This window comes from Rhopalosiphum maidis, chromosome 2 (assembly GCF_003676215.2).
Source record: "Rhopalosiphum maidis isolate BTI-1 chromosome 2, ASM367621v3, whole genome shotgun sequence".
NCBI classification, from domain to species: domain Eukaryota; kingdom Metazoa; phylum Arthropoda; class Insecta; order Hemiptera; family Aphididae; genus Rhopalosiphum; species Rhopalosiphum maidis.
The window spans coordinates 22,240,142-22,261,209 of record NC_040878.1 but is presented as its reverse complement, the minus strand read 5'-3'; the positions used below and the strand labels follow the sequence as shown (position 1 = coordinate 22,261,209).

Genomic DNA, 21,068 nt, shown 5'->3' with positions numbered 1-21,068 from the left:
GCATATAAACCATACACTACAGCTATACGTCATGCAATAAATGTGTATATAACGACATCGTGATATTACTGCGCCGCGGTTGGTCTGCTGCAGTAAATGGTACGGCTGTACAAAGGGCCGCGCGTGTGATAATATAATATTGGCAATCGTCCAGGCCGAAGACTTGATAAATAACAGGCATTTTATCGAATGATATTATAGTCGATGATATTATATTATAATATCGTGTAATATAATAACGTGTTTAATACAAAAACACTTATTATCGCACTGACTACGGAAAATCAATATTATATTGTCACATTAATCGTTCTGCATTTATTTCACAGAGTGATTCGCTATAAGTATGCGAACCATCATTTTCTATTTTTTTGTTTTTTTTTTTTTTTTTTTTTTTTTTTATCCAAATTTTGATTTATTTAGTTTTTAAATAAAATGCATAAGGAACATAATATTTTAAATTATTTAGATTTTTATATTATCCCGCGGCGATACAAACACCTTTTTTTCTTTCAAATACGAGAACCAACCTTTTTTACTGTACATTATTAAACAGATGATTTATATATTTTACTTATCTTAATCAAAATTTAAATGAGTAGCTTCTGAGTTATTAAAATAAACACACTAAAGATTGTGTGGTCCTTAAAAATGGTTTTATAAAAGTATATAATAGGTGTTCTTTTAAACTTATAGTACTATACAATTTTAAGAAACTACGATATAAAATGTTGAATTACCCAATAACTTTGAATCCTATTATCATTAAGCATATTATAGTTAACCATCATTAGTAGGAAGACAAAAATAAATTTAAATATCAAATTTTCCAAAACTACTGTCTAATCAATAATTTATAGGATGAAAAGGACTAGTATTTTTAATTTTTATTTGAAAAATGTGATGCTATTGATCAGAATATGAATAAATTCGTTACTAGAGCACGAGACAGTGGTTTGATTAATCACTCATCTGTTTAGACATACAGGTTATTAATTTATTACATATGTCGTGTTCAAAAAAAAAAAAAAAAAGTCGAAGTAGCTTACGAGCTAGGAATATAATATTATCTTATCTCACATTTGAAAAAAAAAAATGTAAATAATATAATGTATTTATATCGCATAAAATAGTTCCGCTTCTATAATGCAAACAACGATGCAACAGAATCTAAATTGATATCTGCACTGTGCCCCTGCAGTAAAGTATAATGTACTCGTGGACAAATAAACAATATATTATGATATTATCATACACTTCGTGGATTGGTTGCTTTGCGATTTGAATTCGTACCCCGAACACTCACGTGCTTTGTAATACACCTAGGGTAATTTGTTTTATCGCGAAACGCGCACGATATTCCTTAAAATCTGTCTTATTATCTATAGCGGGCAGTTATATACTGGTTATTTCGGTGCTACGTTAGGTTCGATTGATTTGCTTTAGAATAAAATAAAAATAGTAATTTAATTATTATTGTTATTTTTTGTTTGGTATTGAATTTTGCTATAGTTCTACTCAGTAATATAGACAATGCCATCGCAGCAAGTCCCTGGTCCTAATTATAACCGTGGCTCACAAAGTTTAAAAAAAATTACGCCATAAAATGTTCTTTATGTTTGCTACACTCAGGCTAGTAGAAGTATTATTAGGAGAAAATAATACATCATTTCATAATTTACAAAATCTTGGTAGGTTGGTAGGTATTCATTTATCGACATAGTGCACGCCGTCCGGTGCGATCGATGCCTTGTACAATAATCATGTGTGTGTTAGATATTGTACGATTCTGAGCGAAGGTCTAACTTTTTGGTAATCAAGGTTCCAAAGCAATTATTTTTATTATAATACTACATTTTTTCCGATAATTTAAAAACAGAATTTTTAATTTTAACTTCTTAACATTTTCAATTACGATACGATTCGTTACCAAAAACTTTCCTAAAATATGATAATCTGAAACATTTTGAGCAAATTGTCTTCAGAAATAAAAATAAATTAAAAATCACACATTACTATAAAATCAATATATTCTTCGTTCCACTCAGAATCTAAAAATAGTATAAATCTATTCTGAGGTTTATATTGCTCTCTGAGGTTATTCTTAATTCTACAAAATGTGATATCAAATATATTTTTCATCCTATACGATATTCCCACAACCACTGTATATTGATTGTACCAAAGTCAAAACCATGATTCGATAGTTAATTCAATGCACCCTGATTCTCTCTCTCTCTCTCTCTCTCGAACAATAATATTATTTGCACCCGTAAAATGAACTCGTATTTCACACCGGTTCGACGGGCTGCGGATTAGTGTATCCTCCTGCAGGCAAGGCAAGACTTCCATTTTACTGGTATAAATAACAAGAAATATACCATGAAATATAACCTTGAATTATAATTTGGGTAACAGTGTTTTGGGACCATTAATCAAATACCTTCTGTAGTATTGTAATATACCCAATACAATACTTAATAATATGGCATCGCACATTAGTTTGCATTAGATTTTCGCATATGAGATATCGGCAGTGATTCTATAGTTTTGAAACAATGTTTAGAATGTTAAAATGTATTCTGGCAAAGCAACATTTACTTTGTTCGGAAGCTAGTAATTTGCACCAAAATAAAGATAATACATAATTTGCACTACCGGGGGTAGCCGGAAATGGTTTTTGTAATTTGTACCAAAATGAGAATTTATGTATTCGACCATTTCTTCGGCACCTCCATTGACGTCGACACTCGAATGACAATAATAATTTTATATAAAAAATATAATAACTACTCATAATTTTATCTAGGATAGGAATTAATAATAACTTAAACGTCCAATCCGTCGTAATCACGTTATTAAATTTTTTAATTTTATATAAAAATAATACATTTATTACAATATTAATTATTATAATAATAGGACGTAGTAGCTTTAATACCAATACTGATGTATTGAAAAATGGTGTGAATAGAAATAACTATTCAAAATCTCGAATACGATATTTTGTATTTATTAGTTTTTCATAATATATGTTAATATCTCGTACTCTGCTATCGAAACGTGTATGTATGTACTAAGAATAATCGATTTGAATTTTGGTGAAATTAATTGACTCACTGTACAGCCTTTTAGTTGTAACGGCGGTAATAATATAAATTTTAATAATATTATTTATATAACATCTTATTGTACATTTCTATTTTAACAATATTATATTTTGTATTTTATTAATAATGTGGCCGTTCGATTGGCGTCGATCATTTAACGACGAACGGCGTTTTTTTTTTTTTTAATGGTAGAAAATACAAAAGGGTAAAATAATGTTTCATTCACACGAAATGCCAATGTTTACGAACATTATTATATTATTGTCTTTAAATTACTATCACGATATAATTATAGGTCATCGTGGTATAAGTAATAAAATCATCACGTGATCAGTATATTGTAACGTGTCTATAATAAGCAGCTCCGTTTGAATTATGCCTTTTAAAATTTGTTTTTTCTTGTACGTCATACTTCTTATTATTTTATTAAGACGTACAGTTATTGTAAATATAGTGTTAGGGAAGTAAAACTAAAACGGTATCGATTCGTTTTATAATAGTCGAATATAACTAAATGAGTTTTGAACTAATTACTATATAGTAGTTTAATTAGAATTTAATTACTATGCCTTATATTATTATTGTTATACTTCCTATGAAAATTATTTCGCGAGTATAAATAGCAAACTATAACTAAAAGGTTAAATTATCAAATAGTAAACACTTGCTTAGAATTATTGCAATTATAATATATATATATATATAAGTTTATAGTAGCCTCGAATTAAAATTCTGGATTTAAACCGATTGCATTTGTAATTTTACACTACACACAGTTTATACGTTAGCGTAGTTTCACTGCCAATGTATATTCTAAACTGAAGATTTGTTTAAACTTATTTAACAATATGAAACTGACAAGATGCTACTTTGATTCATTTACATATTAAAAATCAAATAATATTATAATTTTTTAGAAAAAGACGGAACGATTGATTCTTATAAAATATGTGTATAAGTGTCGGAAGTCAACAGAAGTTAATCCATCAAATGTCATTACATTAAAATAAAAAATAAAACATAAAGTCGTTGTATAATACATATTAATAAATAATAATCCTAGTATAATAAATAAAATATTAATTTTTAATTTTATGTCAGCTAATAAACGTAATATATTTAAACAAACTATACCATCAACTTAATTTTCATTTTAATTTTTAAAATAACATAATCCGCCATACTATAAAAACAATTGGATCCTTTGTATATGTTGGTAATCAATCATCGTTTTGAACATTTAATCAAAATAAAATCCAATCCATTGAAATTTTATAAGACAAAAGTATATTATATTATAAATAGGTATAATATAATTTAATACAAGTCTATTCTTTAAATATGTGTATCAAATAATAGTTAATAGTTATTAGTTATAAATAGTGACTTAATATACAATTTATTGAAATAATCTACAGGTATTTATTTATTACCTATAAATAATTTTTTTATTTAGATTATAATATTAATTAACACTATTTTAGTTGTTATTTTGTTTACAAATTTAGACTTTTTGCTTCCCCGTATTATATACACAGACATTTTAAGTGAAATGTTCTTACAAAAAAAAAAAAAACTATGATTTATACTTTATTATTAAAATCTTTTATTTACTTGATGTAACCGACATTTTATGACGAGAAGAAGGGGAAGAATACAATCATATTATAATCAACAAAGCGATGGTTAAGAACCATTTCGTTAGTTCAACCACCCTTGGGATTTTGTACAATGAACTTGACAATGATGTTACTATATAACGTACTCCACGGTAATCGAAAGGTCTTGACCAATAATTCAAATAATTGAATACTACAATCGAATTTAATAAAGGGTTTAATGTATTTTATAGGAACTTGCAGAGCTACTATAGAGTATAAGGCAAAAGGCAATTCTAGTGGTTTTAATATATTTAACATATTTTATAAGCGTATAAGTGATGATAAATGATAATTTAAAAATATACGAAAATAAAATGTTCATACTTATAATTGCTGTTTATGATTCAGTGGCGTTCTCAGGAATTTTCAATGGGGGAGATCTCTGAAAATTTACTAGAATACAAAAGTGGGGGCTCTGCCTCCCACACCCCCCGTAGTCATAATAATTACACATTTTGTACTATTTAAAAAAATATATATTAATTAGCATCACATTGTAATATAAAGTTTCTAATAGTTTAGGTTATCTTCTTAAAATACTGACTTTCAAAAAAAAATAGAACCAGAGTCTCTATGGCCACGTAAGGCAATTCCTTGTCTACCACATAGGACGACACATTCAATAATGGGTATTAGCATCAACCTATTTTGCTTTTTCTGTTTTATTCTAAATATTATTAAATTATATTAGAATTAGTTCATTAAAGTTTCATATTTATTATATTATGATAGGTAGGTTATCTGTCATCATCCAAAAGATCAATTATACTTGGTTTATTAGTATTTTCCTTTTTAAAGATAGGCTGAAGTCAAAAATCAAAGCATTATTACTACTACAAAACGTGATGACCGACACAAAAAAAAAAAAAACACACATCTTTGTAGAATCAATACATTCATCACTCAGTTCAGAATCTAAAATAGAAAGTGTAACAAAATCATTTAATTCACAATACACAATAAAACCAAATTATTAAATTAAAATGTCTGTTGACAATCGTGGTACTGGTAGCTAATGAAGTATTAACTACTATATTATAATCAGTAAAATTAATAATTAATTATTAATCTTATTTTTATTTATTATATTAATTTAATCACTTAATCAATAATCGTGATATTGTTGGTAAAAAAAATATTATATTGTGATACGCATATGAAATAGTTAAAAATAAAATATAACCAATGAGGGGGGGTTAAAACCCCATGACCCCCCCTGTGAGTACACCACTGATTTTGATTTCAAGAATAATTGTACTAGTATTTACGAATTATTTATGTATCAAATGAGCCTACAAATTAAATATTTTATTACATAAAAAAATAAAAAGATTTTTCTTTTTATCACATACTTTTAAAACAATCGCATAGAAGCTAATCGAATTATTATTATTATTATTATTATCATATTATTTTTAATTTCTTTATTTAATGAAAATATACAATCTATACAAGTGGGTTCAATAAATAAATGAATGAAATATAGTAATTGGCGATGAAAAAGAAAACATTGAGAAGAAGTTTCACAATAGAAACGCCTGCGCATGAGTGTTATTCTATTATTGTACTTTGAATTTATAAAACTAAAATACCTATGAATGTTACTTACATTAATTGCTTATTTATACATTTTCGTGTATTATTATCAATAATATCACTATAGGTTTATACTGAATAATAATAAAACATTAAAATCCAGAATGAATACAAATCATTAATAAAAAAATATTATATTTGTTATAATTAATTTTAAATTAAAAAACGATTTGTAAATTTACATTATACGCAATATAATATTATTAAGTACAAATGTTTTTCTTATTTTTTTTTTTAAATTAAATACTCATAAATATAAAATTTAATTGTTGAAAAATACTGAACAATTTTAGCACACAAGTCACAAATACGTATGCACTGCTCTTCGTTAAGTAGTTTTAAGTATAAAATCTGCCACTGTATAATATTAATTTTATTAGTATCTTAATTAGTTATGTAAACATTGTTTACAGTAAAAGATATTCTCTCATATTAGTCATATTGTATCATATTTTTTTTTATCTTAATTATGAATAAAATCAAATTATACATACTTTCAAAAATATTTAAACTTATTAGAATATTTTAAATACTTAAATGTTCTTTGCCTTACCTACATGGTTGTATACTTAATAAATGATTTCGGTTTTCTCTGAAGTCGATCAGATTTTTGGTAGCAAAATGTAGATATATTCAATATTTGTATCTGAAATTATTAAATTAAATATCAATACACGTTACTTTAAATTCATTAGATACTGTATACAACATGTTATAATATAATTTAAACAAATTGAAATATCATTGCAGGCATATAATATTTTCTTAAATATATATTGTATTAAAAAATATAAATGATGATAATCTAATTTTAAATAAGATAATATTCTAATTATTTTTAAATAAGAGAGCCATAATAGTGAAAATCAATAAGGCCTATTGTCACATCTCAAATAATTAAAAGTATGTATTATACATTGTATTTAATTTTTAATGTTTTTTTTTTCTGATACATTAAATTTATGTAATTGCATTTTCAAAGTTCAAAATTTTTAAAATTCTTAAATAAAGTATGAAAATATTAAATGTACATTTAATACAATTTATTTAATTCAAATTGAGTAGTATAACAAAGTTTTATCTAATATAAAAAAAAAAATCGAAATTTATAGTGCTAGAATAATGAGTTTTGTGATATTCAATTTATTATAGTAAAGATATGATTATTGATCATAATCGATAGCCAATTATTCTAATTAAAGCATTGTTTACACTGTTTTGTAGATTTTAAGTGCTTATGCATGTTAGGTATACATATAAATATTTAGATATATATTTTAACGTATTTTTGCTATGTAGTTCAATGGCAATACAAAATGTATTAACTAAAGCACTATTTGTTTTAAATTAAGTGAATTATTTTAAAAATAAAAGCTTTTTCATCTGAGAACAAAATGTCACAAATGTTATCATTGTAAATTCTTAAAATAAGATTTGGGCATTCAAATTCTGGTACAATTCGTTTTTTATTTCCATTTTATTATACAATACTTTGTTATTAAAATATTTTACCCAACATGCATTTCTGTAACGTTTAGTATTTATTTCATAAATATATAAATGGAAAATCGGGAAATATCAAATCAGCAAAGTGCTTATAGATGTAAAGCATTGTTAAAGGTTTCTTTTATTTAATCTTTATTTAATAATGGTTAAAAGTTAGAACGGCTTTATATGAAAAGAAATATATTAATTAAAATTACAGAGGTACTGTAATATTATATCAATTATTAATATTTTTTCGAATAGTTAAACCAGACCAATTTTAAAATTAAATGTCTAAAAACATGATTGAATGTTGTTTAATTAGTATCAATTATTAATTTTATAATATTATTTTAAGATCAATATCAAAATCTATTTTTATTTCTTGTCTTGGATTTATAATTTTTACTGTATTAAAAAAAAAAAAAAAAAAAAATCAATATTACAATCGTATATAATATAAAATATCATAAAGAATTACGATTCACGACACTTGTCTCGCTTTATCCATTTCGACGCTCAGAGTATTGGTATTGTATTAAAAGCAATAACAAATAATTGGGTTCCAAAAACATTACTATATAGTTTCCGCTTATATACTTACAAAGTTTCTACATATGTCGTTAGTTTTTTTCTAATACCTAAAGAAACTATTGAGAAAATTACCTCTTCATAGATTAGAATCAAATTTCAAATTCCTTTCTTTAAAAGAGTAATATGTGATACTTTACAAGCACTTTAGACCGTTAAAGTGTTCACAGGAAAAGTTAATAATACAAAAAGAGGAAACTTTATTGTGAACGTATCACCACTGGTTTCACTAAATATCAAAACAATGGAATTTTGATAATATTTAGATACCTTATAGGTTATACAAAAGTCGGATAAGGACAACAATTGTCTTGATTTATTCACGTTACCTTAAGAAACTGTTACATTATTAGATACAAGTACATTGTAAATTTGGAAATATAATATGATGAAACAATATTGCTTTTAAAAAACGTTTCCGGTGATAGAATGATTTTATCTAATAAAAGTATAAGACTCTTTTGTTCTTAATTTATTTTAATAAACATTTTTTCTTATTAATAGATAAAAATTACATAAAATACCTCATACATTCTGTTAAATGAATTACATTTAATTGTGGTCTCTTGAAAATCGTAAAATAGTTTTTCATCCATTTATCAAGTACGAGTATACATCAGTATGCGCAATCAACAAATAATAATAAAAAAATATTGAATTTTTTGAAAAGTAAAACACCACATAAACAAAGTGTTTATGAAATATAAATATATAGGTATACCTAATCTGAAAATTGTATTACTTGTACAATTAATTATTATATCTATTATCTAAGTGGTATATACGGTAAAATAGTAGTAGTTCTTGTAAAAAAATAAACAAATTGTCTCGAGAATCAACTAATTAAATACACTATAGAGATTTTTCATCGTTAATATTTATACTATTAATAGTTCATAATGATAACAATTCATACTACAATACATTATATCTTTATGTCTGTGTTCAAATTGTACAAGTTTCTGGAAAAATGTACTGCATTTACTTTGGGTGTGTTATGTAAATAGTTATTATTCTGTTTATATACAACATCAACCATAAGCTTCTAAGTCCTAACACGTCAACGCATTAATAACAAGTTGTTTATTGAATCTGCGTGAAATATGTATTAATCAAAAACTTAGGTACCTAGGTAGTAAAAGTTTCGTGCTTTTTATCACAAAAGTGTGGGGGTTATATATCTAATTCATATCTTTATGTATATACTTTGGTGAGTATAACAAGGTATCTTAATGGTATGTAAGGTAATCCAAGGTATTTAAAGGTAATTAATAACTGGTAGTAACTTTTGAAAACAAAATTATAACCACAAAAATATAATATAAACATGTAATATTACAGGAGATTTATGATAATTTCTTATATTTAAAACTTAATATAATATGCTTCAATGAACTTTGGCTAAATAAAAATTCGAATAAAAGTCTCTAGTTAACACAGGCAGAATGATTTAGTACTTGAGAATTTTCTTTTTAATAGAAAAAATAAAAATAATTATCATAAATATTGAAACATAATACCTACTTTGTAATTAATTAAACTATTTTTCTCAAGATTTATTATTTTTGTGTTTCTTGTGTATACTCGTAATTTTTGTTATTTTTATTTATTGTTTAAGCTTTTATACAAAATATATTTTAGAGCACAACATTATTACAATATTATAAAAATATACTATACAAAAATATAACTATTATAAAAGTTTTGAGACGGTAAATAAACAAAATAGCTAAAGATAGATTGTAATAAATCTTATATTCAGCACTATAAAAATATTAAAAGTAAAGTTTTAGTTATTGGCAACGGTATTATTATGAATGATTTATTTTTATAATATTTTCTTCTTTCACCTAGTTCATGTAAAATCGTATTTTGTATTTTGGGAATGATTTAAACAAAGAGTTTTCGCTAAATGTGTATTGTTAAAATGTTATTGACCTTATCTATAGAAAGGGGTACATACTTTTTAGAATAAAACGTACAAACAAAAATCAGATGATATAAAATGTCGTGACAGTTGAATAATTGTTTATAATTGAATAATAATAATAAAAGTATACTGTATAATAATATTTGCAACTTGTAGAATATAATACGCGTAGAAGGACGCTAAACTGTAGAATTTTGCAACATCAATAATACGTTAAAATATCAAATTTAAATATTTTGATTACATGACAACATGATCAATATTGATAAATAAGAAATAATATAATACTTATAGTAATAATAATAATTATAATAATAATAATAATAAATGAGCATGTCTCCGCCTATTTTATTTCATGCAATTTATTATTTAGTTTTATATTTGTATAGAATCCGTCCGCATCATATAATATGTATACATTGTATGACTCGCACACCAAAAAACGTATAAAAAATGATATCGTTTACCGTTCTCCGTATATTTGAGCATATCACACCGTCGATTTAACACATTATATACCCAATACACTAATATAGAACGATTTTTTTTATTACGAATTATCCATTTCCTCGTGGTAAATGTATTTATTTTGTAACATATTGTTTTGTGCGTTTCTCTGTTCATTTAACGTGTAAATTTTGATAAGTTTATAATTAATTAACTACTGTTTCAATATTAAATTTGAAACGTACGTCAGTCAGTCAAAAAAAAAAAAATTAATAATAATAATAAATAAATATGATAGTGAAAATAGTTTTGTTATAATTTGAAGTTTTGTAAAAAAAAAAAATATTTTTTTGAAATGCGAAGCATAATATACCAATACCATCTATTATAATAAAACGACCACTCTGTGATGAATTAATTATCCTGATAATTTCTTCTTAGGTAGGTGGCCACAATATCATACACGCAAATACATATAATGTCATACTTAGGATTATCTATAAGCATTTTACAATAACGTATTAAAGAATTCAGACAACTGTAATAAATCTCACGATTTGATAAAATCTCACACAACACGATAAATTACACATTTACGGTGAAATCAAAATTAAATACATATAATACGACTACGCATGCGACGTATATATCACTATTTCTACATAATACACATATCATGTACATCGAACGTAATATAATATAGTTTTAATATGTTTCAAATGCATAACTTTTTCGACGGTTTCCGCGAAGATAATTATGTGTATTGTACAGCGACGATTTACGATGTGGTCCAAAAGGAAACGGGCCACACGCCGAGTCCAATGCAAATGATTTACATATTTTGTTCTAAACGATAGTTAAACGTGCTTCCGAAATGCCGCGCGGGAGATAAGGAAAATAAAAAAATCGTTGCCGGCGCAAGTTCGACCGCCTTTGGGTGTTGTATTATAATATATACGGTCGGGGACCATTGGCTGTAAACCGCGGTTTTCCGGTGTAACTTCACGTCGAGTGAAACAAAACTGCCAACGATGTGCGGGCCGTAGTACACAGTACACACACTACACTGCAAATCCCTCCAGACGAGCCTCGAGCAGCTGAATAGACGCGCTCCACATAGCTTCGTCGGAACATACAAATTGAGAAAGTTGTGTACGTCGTAGTTGGCGCGCGAGGGTTTGAAACTAAATGTCGTATCAATAATAATTTTGATCAAAATAATAGTATATCCGTCTCTATTACAAAACTCGCGAGACCTACGCGCGAGTTCACGAATCCGCGAACACACGTCTCGACCTGTGCCCGCGGGCGTGATATGCCTGCACCGTAGTCGCGGGTCCGCGGGGCCGCGATCGTTTCGTGTAAAATATAATACGCGTGTTTTAATTAAATTAATTTAGAATTGCTCGGCGCGAAATGAAATACGTGAAACAATACGGACGTTTTTACTTCGCCGGTTCGCCTGCGTCGGGGGACGACTGTAGTTGTAGTAGTATGGCTGGCGCCCGTTGAATATATATATATATATATATATTGGCGGCGTAGAATTAAACAAGCCCGCGATGTCCGTGGCAAGACGAGAATGATTTCGTTTTGGCGAACATCGTTGTACAGTAGGTGGGCGTATTGCTATGATAATAGGTGTGCGTACGATATTATTTTATTTCGCTGGTGAAACGCCGAGAACAATAATCGTTTAATTGATGACACGGGGCACGCGGTGTGTAGGTAGGTATAGCTCAAACAGCTGATGGTGTAAAAACTAATAAATAGGGTAAATTTACAATGTATTACCTATTAAATAGACCGGCGCGTATAATAAACATTCGACGAACTGCTTTACAATAGTAAATCACAATGATGTTTAATGTTCATTTCGGTTGAATGATGTAATAATTGTTTTTGGAATTTGTTTTCAGTTAACACTTTTTGGGGCACTACAAATCATGTTTATCAACCGTCTGTTTTGACAATTGAACTCATGCATTGAATTTCAGTAAGCCACTTGTCAAATTCTAATTTCAAAGCACTAATTATTGCATGTTTGAAATTTAAATCATCCAACCATGCTCAGAATTCATTATTTTTCTTTACCTCGCTATCTAGGAAAACAATTTTTACCGACGAATTGGTAAAACTATTTGACATTTGTATTACGTGATGTCTAGATTTATAATTATTTATTATTATTGCTAGTATGATGATAAAAAGCAAATAATTCAAATTTAAGAATTTGTAACATGCTAAGACTGAGTATTAGAGCTTTGTCTAAACTTTAAAAATATCACTGTTAACTAGTTAATATAGATTCTTGATCATCAGTTTACTCAAGACATAAAATAAATTATTATTTCTATAGAAAACCAATATATAACATATTCGTAATATTATGTTAAACAAATCGTGCTGTGGTTTTTCAGAAAAAATAATAATTTTAAATCAGTTAATCAATATACATGTGTAACTATAAAGCTACTTATTTTTCAAGGTTATTATTAATGAAGCAAAGAAAATGTTGAACAAAATATATTTATTTTTTTTATAAAAATACTGCAGAGAATTGAAATAGATAGGTATCAGAAAATCTATAGCCAATGAGCAATGATGTGGCAATTCAACGATTTGTTGGTTGCCAAAAGACTAAGATAACGAATAAACGTATTAGATTAATTTTAGATCATTATAGTACACCTCGTTATCGCCGATACGCGATGACGACGACCGAGTTTATATTATAATCTGTTACTATATAATATAAAATAATATTATGATAATATGCGATAAATTCACTAGCAAAGAATTTGTACGCTATTGAATTAATGTTACGATGAATTGTCTGAAATGAATTGACTGACGGTGAATTGACGTGACCCCGTCATTGTCGGATACGATAACATTGACCGTTTCTTATTAAATATTTTAAAACACTCGTATCGATCAAAAAATCCATAAGCTGTTTTAATTTTCAATGCGTTATACTAGGTTTAAATAAAAATAATAAAATATAATAAATAGAAGTCAGTATTTTATAATAATATTTGATCAATAGTTACACGTAAAATAATAACCATCATAACAATAACCATTTAAATTTCAAATTTTTACAAGATACCAATCTTATATTATAAAACATCAAACTAAAAATAGTTCTAATTATTATTATTATTATTATTTCATTACAATTGTTCTGTATCGCGGTATACATTTAAAGTATTACAAATAAAATCATGTTCATACCGGCTTGTAGCCATACTGTAATGTAACATATATATTGAATTTACTGAGTTTAGATTAGAACATGTCTATGTGGTTATCCACCAAATTTATTTTGCAGGACATGCAAAATGTGTACAAGTACCATAATAATTTATAATAGGTATAATTTTTTTTTCAAAATTCAATATAAAAATTCATATCGTGATTTATCTCCTTGAATTATATTATAATAATTACCGATATATTTGTTTTTTATTAGTCTTATACATTCTTAACTTTCAAAATATTGTGATTTGATTGTTTTCCCATAAGCTAAAAGTCGTTATTATTTTATTTTAAATAAAAAGTTAATAACATAATAATATTTAATGATTTCATTATTTGTAATTTGTAATTATTAATTTATTAGGTTATTTTATTTCATTATTGCTTAATCAAAGTATTGATATATAATAATATATTTTTGCAAACACATCGTTAAAAAAAAATTATAAATTTAAACTCTTTAAATAATTTATTCTTTTCTATTTTCAATAAATTATTACTTTACTTTAGTGCCTGTAAATTGGATTTATTTTTTATAGTATATTTAACAATAATTTAAAACTTAGAAATTTTTATTTCTTAAACTGTGTATCTCAATAAAATTACTTAGAACTGCGTGTTTAAATATTTTATAAACAGTAGCTAATAACATTTATTAAATTGGAATAGTACGAGTAAATGTGTTTGTAATCTTGTATCTATAAATTTATTTACTTTATTTTATATTTATTATGTGCACATATATTATATGTTTTTAGACTCTGAGTAGAGCGGTACATCTATTGATTTTACAATGATGCATTTTTCAAAAAAATGTTGTTGTTACTTTTCGAAGCAGTAAGATTTCTTTGGTGTTAAACTTTAAAGGTAGTTTTTGGCAGCAAATTGCATATATTTGTTACGTTAAATAGTCAAAATAAAAAAAATTAAGAGATAAAATTGTATATAAGCTATTTAAAAAAATATCAAAAATATATATCCATAATATAATTATTATAAGCATATAAAGTTAATTTATTTTTATAGTATAAAGATCAGAACATTAAACCTAAAGTTTGAAGATTAATTGCATGGTTCTATATACATTTTTCTTACATTAACTATAAAAATGTTTATTGGAATTCTGTAACATGTTTTATAATAACTATTAGTGTTTATTATCTAGTGTCATGATAATATAATGTATAGAAAAAATGACACTGCACGAATGTAACGTTTTAACGATATATTATTTTTTGTGTCAGTATTTACTATTTACTTTAGAAAATTACTGAAATGATATATCGTATCTAAAATAAAAACGGATTTAACCTATTCTATTAAATGAAACTAAGCATAAATAAAAAATTGAATTTATGTATAATTTTGATTTAAATACCTACATAATAATATAAAGGTAAGTATAACTATATCACCTATACGTAAACAAGTGGTAAAAGATTATCTCCTAAGAATTCTATCCTTTAGCTAATCTGATAGTCTATAATATATCAGATAAATAAATATTCTATTTATCATTATTTTATTATTGTATTCGTTTAACTGTTAATTAACCTAATTTGTTTGAACAGTGTATTGTAAATATCTAATTATTCTAATTTATTTATGAGTTACGGGTGATAAATGATAAAATAGACTTTTTATGATATGTATTAGGTACCAATAGGTATTTATTATTTACCTATGAAAACATTATATTTTTCATATTATCCACAGCATAAATAAAAACTGAGAAGTTGATTAAATATTTTATTCAAGTACATAAATTGTAAATAAAATATGCAAGTTATTAATTTTATTTTTCAATAAAATGCATTGCACCGAGATATTAAAAAAAAAGATAAATAAAAGTATAAGACTAATAAATATTACCTATTATAATTATTTTTTTTATTGTAGGAAATCAATATAGTGGGTAGAGGGTAATGAATGTAAAAAAAGAGGACATAAACATGTATATAATATTTTCGTATTAATTTTGCAGGTTACCAATGATTATATAGATTCTAAATTGCAAAAATAATAAAAAAAAATAAATTTGATATTTGCATTAATTATGAATTATGAATTAGTTGGATATCTTCAGACCAAAAATGTTATTTACACATTACACACCATATGTAAATTGTACCTATACCTAATACCTTGCACGAAAGCGATTAGGTATAAGTTTTGAAACATAACCGTAGGTATAAATTTAAGTTAAAGCGGTATGGATGAAATAGACTATACCTGATATGGTATAATATTAACTGTGAACCAAATTCTAACATGATATGTTTAAACGTCCGATTATACACAAATGAACTACAGAATACATAACACTATAAAAATAGGTAGGTAACAGAAAAATACATGAACTATTCGCCTTGTTTGTAAAATATGTAGTACCCGGTTAATATTATAGTTGTTTATAAAAGTTTTTTAAATCTCTTATTTTGTGATTTAAAACAAAATTTAATAATTTCAAGATTAATAGGTGTGGTACTATATTGATTATAAGTAATACATGCATATGTCGTATATATGTGGTACTGTGGTAGGTTTTGATTAAAAATAAAAGCGAAAATTAATAATTTTAAGCTATCTAAAACTAAAAAATAAATCAGTTACTGAGTATATATGTTGACATTAGTATATTATACAGCACTTGATATTTTGTAATATAAATAATTATTAATTAGTAAAAATTAATACCTAATTTAAAATAAAATATCAATATATTAGGCATATGATTGTTAATTTAAATATATAAATTTCAGCGTATTATCCACGTAATCCTCGGTAGTATAGTGGTAAGTATCCCCGCCTGTCACGCGGGAGACCGGGGTTCGATTCCCCGCCGGGGAGGAAAACTTTTTGCAATTTTTTTCTTCGATTTTAAAATGAACTATTTATTTATCATATAGAATGCTAAAATTATAATATAATTGGAAATTATTTGATATTTATTCTTGACGATTTAACATTATGAAACTGTGTATAATTTACAGCGACACCAATAACTTGATAATATTTTAAATAAACTATATTATAATATTATTATGAACTTTTTTTTATGATTTTGTGTAAATAATATATTTTATTATCATTGTTATTCAGTTACTGATTCTACTGTTATTATTCAAAATACAAAATTATAATCGGAATTTCCAATGTCAGTTAATTTAAATTGTTGTTAATACATTTATAATATGGTAAAATACTCAGCGATAAAAAAAAAGCCATTTAGTCGAATCTTGGAAATTCTTTATTAAATGTATTATTCGTAAATAAAACTACATTATTGGATTTTTGTTGTTCGGTATCATACTTCGTCACTTTGATTTCAATGACAATTCCTTCGAAGTCTATCACAAGTGTTCAATATTAAATTTTTATTTCTGATCATAGTTTTGTCCTTGCAGATATTAAAGCAAGTATATTATATTATACTATTATAATACTTTTTTATTCACGGAGAATTATTTGTATTTATCAAGATAAAATCATCTAAATAAGTAAACAATAACACATAAAGAGTAAACACCAAATAAGACTAGATATTGACTGATATTAGGTATGTTTCTAGTTTCTAACTAAATAAATTGAAGTTTACTCCGACCATTTGTGTTGTGTGCATTTTGTTTTTATTTTACACGCGTGTGGGGTGTGTAGTAGGATAATTTAACTTGAGTTATAAATAAAAAAAAAGCTTTTGATAGAGATTAAGACTTGCAAGAAATTAAATAATATTTTTGATATGAATCTGAATGATACAAGTGATGTAATTTGGCATGTGACTTTCGGAAATAATTTAGATCAATTTCAAAGTAAAATCTATGGACATGTTTAATATGAATAGACACTAAGTATTGTTAATTTTTTAAACTTATAGAACTATTTATGGAAAGCCAGTAAAATATTTTTCATCCAAAATTATATGAAATATTGGAATAAAATATTAATAAAGCCATTGGAAATTTTAATAATTTAAATTATTATTTTGAAATATACTACGATAAAAAAGTTTAAAGTAAAAAAAAAAATTAAATAAATATTTTAATCGAATACAACAGGTAATTAACTATTTCCATTATTATAATAAAAACGTCAAAATACCTAACCGGCTAAATGTTTATCAATTATAACATACTCGTACAATAATATGCCATTAATCGTTTCTTATTTAGAAAACTTCTTTAAGAACTTTGAAAGTATATGCAAACTATTATACTATTATATTATTTTATTTTCGTCCGAATAAACGATTAAAATCACACTTATTCCAAGAGTAACATAAAAATTGCCTTCAGAGGTCATTACAAACCACGAGTGTCAATAACGCAAAAACGTTCATATTGGATTTTAAAGGAAACTATAATCAATGTCGAATTTCGAGTAAATTGTTTTCAACGGTTTGCCAGATCATGCATAACAACTGAAAGCAACATTTGTTTTTACCTATATATAGATTATATGATACGACACGTCAACAAATCGACACATCGATTGAAATTTTCTATTTTTAGAGAAACTCTGTGAGCCACACCTTTGGTTTTGCGTCACGTGTCAAGATTTTTTTTTCTTGACTGTGAGACATGGTATAAATTACGAACGGTTTTCCGTGGACTGTTATGAATTCGTATATAATTTAATTTTTATCGAACTTTTGCATACTCTTGTATAAAATACAGTATACACGTATGTATTATACCATAATGTTTAATAACAATGTTATACTGTTACAGCAACTGTTGTTAAATTCATGAATACAATTTACGTTCTAATCATAAAATGTTTCTAAAACGTTATAATTAAATAAACTTTTACGTTCTAACATGTATTTTGTTAAAAATATCCAAGAATTAGGTGCAAATATTTTAGGCTACATAATTGTACATAGCGTCATAGTATTACCTGCGTACAACCAATAGTAAGTTGCATCATTAATAACATATAATATGTCAAAAAAAATTATTTTATATCTAATTTTTAAACTACAGCTTGGGGTGCCATTTAATGCGATTAATATTCAAAATACCCACTTAATAGAATATGTTTATTAGAATAATTGCGCTCGTGTACAAAATCGAATCTTTATTAAATGTAACTTATTATACACAAATTCCCGTGTAATATCGTATAGAAATATAAAACATATAAAATTAAAATGTTAAAATGTTTAAATTGTGTATGTACATATACATGTATATTATAATATATAAATAATTGTTTTTTAATAACAATATTTAATATATTTTCAAGGGAAACAAAAATAAAACATGTATCATTAAAAAGTTATATTTATAGTGCACCTTCTATAAGTGTTAAGTGTATATTGTACAGTTTATATCATAATTAAATACTTTTGTGTATTCACTGAAAGCAGTTTCAAACTTTTTTACTCAATATTGTACTAGTAATTTATATTATATCATAACTGCAGTGCTACTACACCGTAACAAGCGTCAGAATGCAACAGGCACGGGGGAATCGGATCATATTTTAAAGAGTTGGTGGATAGTGATATAAATATTAGAAAAAACAAACCGAGATAAACCCACATTATAATACATTCAAAAATCAATACACATAATATATAAATAATGTTGATGATAATCGATATGTCTTACTGTACTTAAAAAGAACAACTAATTGAAAAAGATTATGTAAATACACAACGGCATCTTCGATGGCTTAATAAATGTTATTAATTAATTGGTCTATCTTAATTCGACTAATGATGTTTATCTTTTGAATGATCCAATTTCTGTTGTGTATAAAATATGGTTTATTTTAATTAATAGTATTTCTATATCACGTATTTAATAACTAATTTATAATTAGATATTGGAATAATGTTAGGGTAATGCATATTTTTTTATATAACTAATTGGTTTTATTAAATATGTACCATATAAATATATATATACGTTACTGTATGACATTGTGCATATATTTTAAATAATTATAAACATATGTATTTAACGTCTTTAAGAAAAAAAAATCTACTATTATTTTTAATCGTAATGATAATACTTAGCTACCGAATTTCGTCAATAAATCATTATTACTTTTTTCTAAAATAATAGTTAACATAGTTATAAATTATTATTATTATTGATAGTGAAGTTTATTTTGTTGAGTATTTAAAATCAAATCAAATAAAATTGAATTGCCATTAATTATTCATTTTTAAAATTTCAACATAATTATAGGATAATTTGAAACTTTATGAATACTTAATTGAAATGAATAAATAAACATTTAATTTTTTTTCCCTGCAAGATAATATTATATACTTTTTTTTAATATAAAATAATAATAAATGAGGTAATACGTTTCAATACAGTAATAGTATACGAAATCGTCACATTTATCATTTTAATCGGTAAATTCCAAGAGAACATTCTTTATAAATATCAATCAGAAAAAAACACGAGTTTGAAAAATAAATATACATTTAAAATGTACACGTAAATTACATTAATTTACTGTACTCATAAAAAGCTATTCAATTGGGATTCATAGTTTACCAATATAATATAAAAATACTAGTCTCTTAAAGATCACTATTATAAAATTGATAGTTATTATTTGTATAAATATATTATATATAATAAAATAGACAGCTTAACTACATATTTTATTTTGAAAAGAAGGTTGTATAATAGTCTATGAATGGATGTGTTTAAAACTATTTAACTATTAATGTGGGGTTAAAATTGTTTTGGTTTTCATTTAAATTGTCTTGATTTTTGTCCAAAACTCGAGCGATTATTTAAAACAGTTATAGTAGATACTAGATAGCAATACAGTATAGTAGATATTGCATATTAGGTCTAAATCTCAGTAGTATTATTTCTATACAGTATAGTGAAAAATAATATACGCCTTATGACTTTCGAAGAAATATTATGTGTTTATTTTCGGTTTTTAACGTGGTCGAAGTAATTAGTTTACTTATAATCACACGTCATGATATTATGTTTGTGTGTTGAGTAT

General features: G+C 25.3%; 1 protein-coding gene and 1 non-coding gene across 4 annotated transcripts in view; one reads left to right on the top strand and one right to left on the bottom strand.

The window, feature by feature from the left end:
- Positions 1-21,068, bottom strand: part of LOC113552216 (leucine-rich repeat-containing protein 24-like) — a 155,517-nt gene that overhangs the window by 110,778 nt on the left and 23,671 nt on the right. For all 3 annotated transcript variants that reach the window (XM_026954971.1, XM_026954970.1, XM_026954972.1), the window contains one exon: positions 6,921-7,013. The gene's annotated coding sequence lies outside the window, so the exon portion shown is untranslated. The remainder of the gene's footprint in view (positions 1-6,920; positions 7,014-21,068) is intronic.
- On the top strand, positions 16,860-16,931 carry Trnad-guc. The gene has a single exon. It is a non-coding gene; the product is annotated as a tRNA-Asp (tRNA).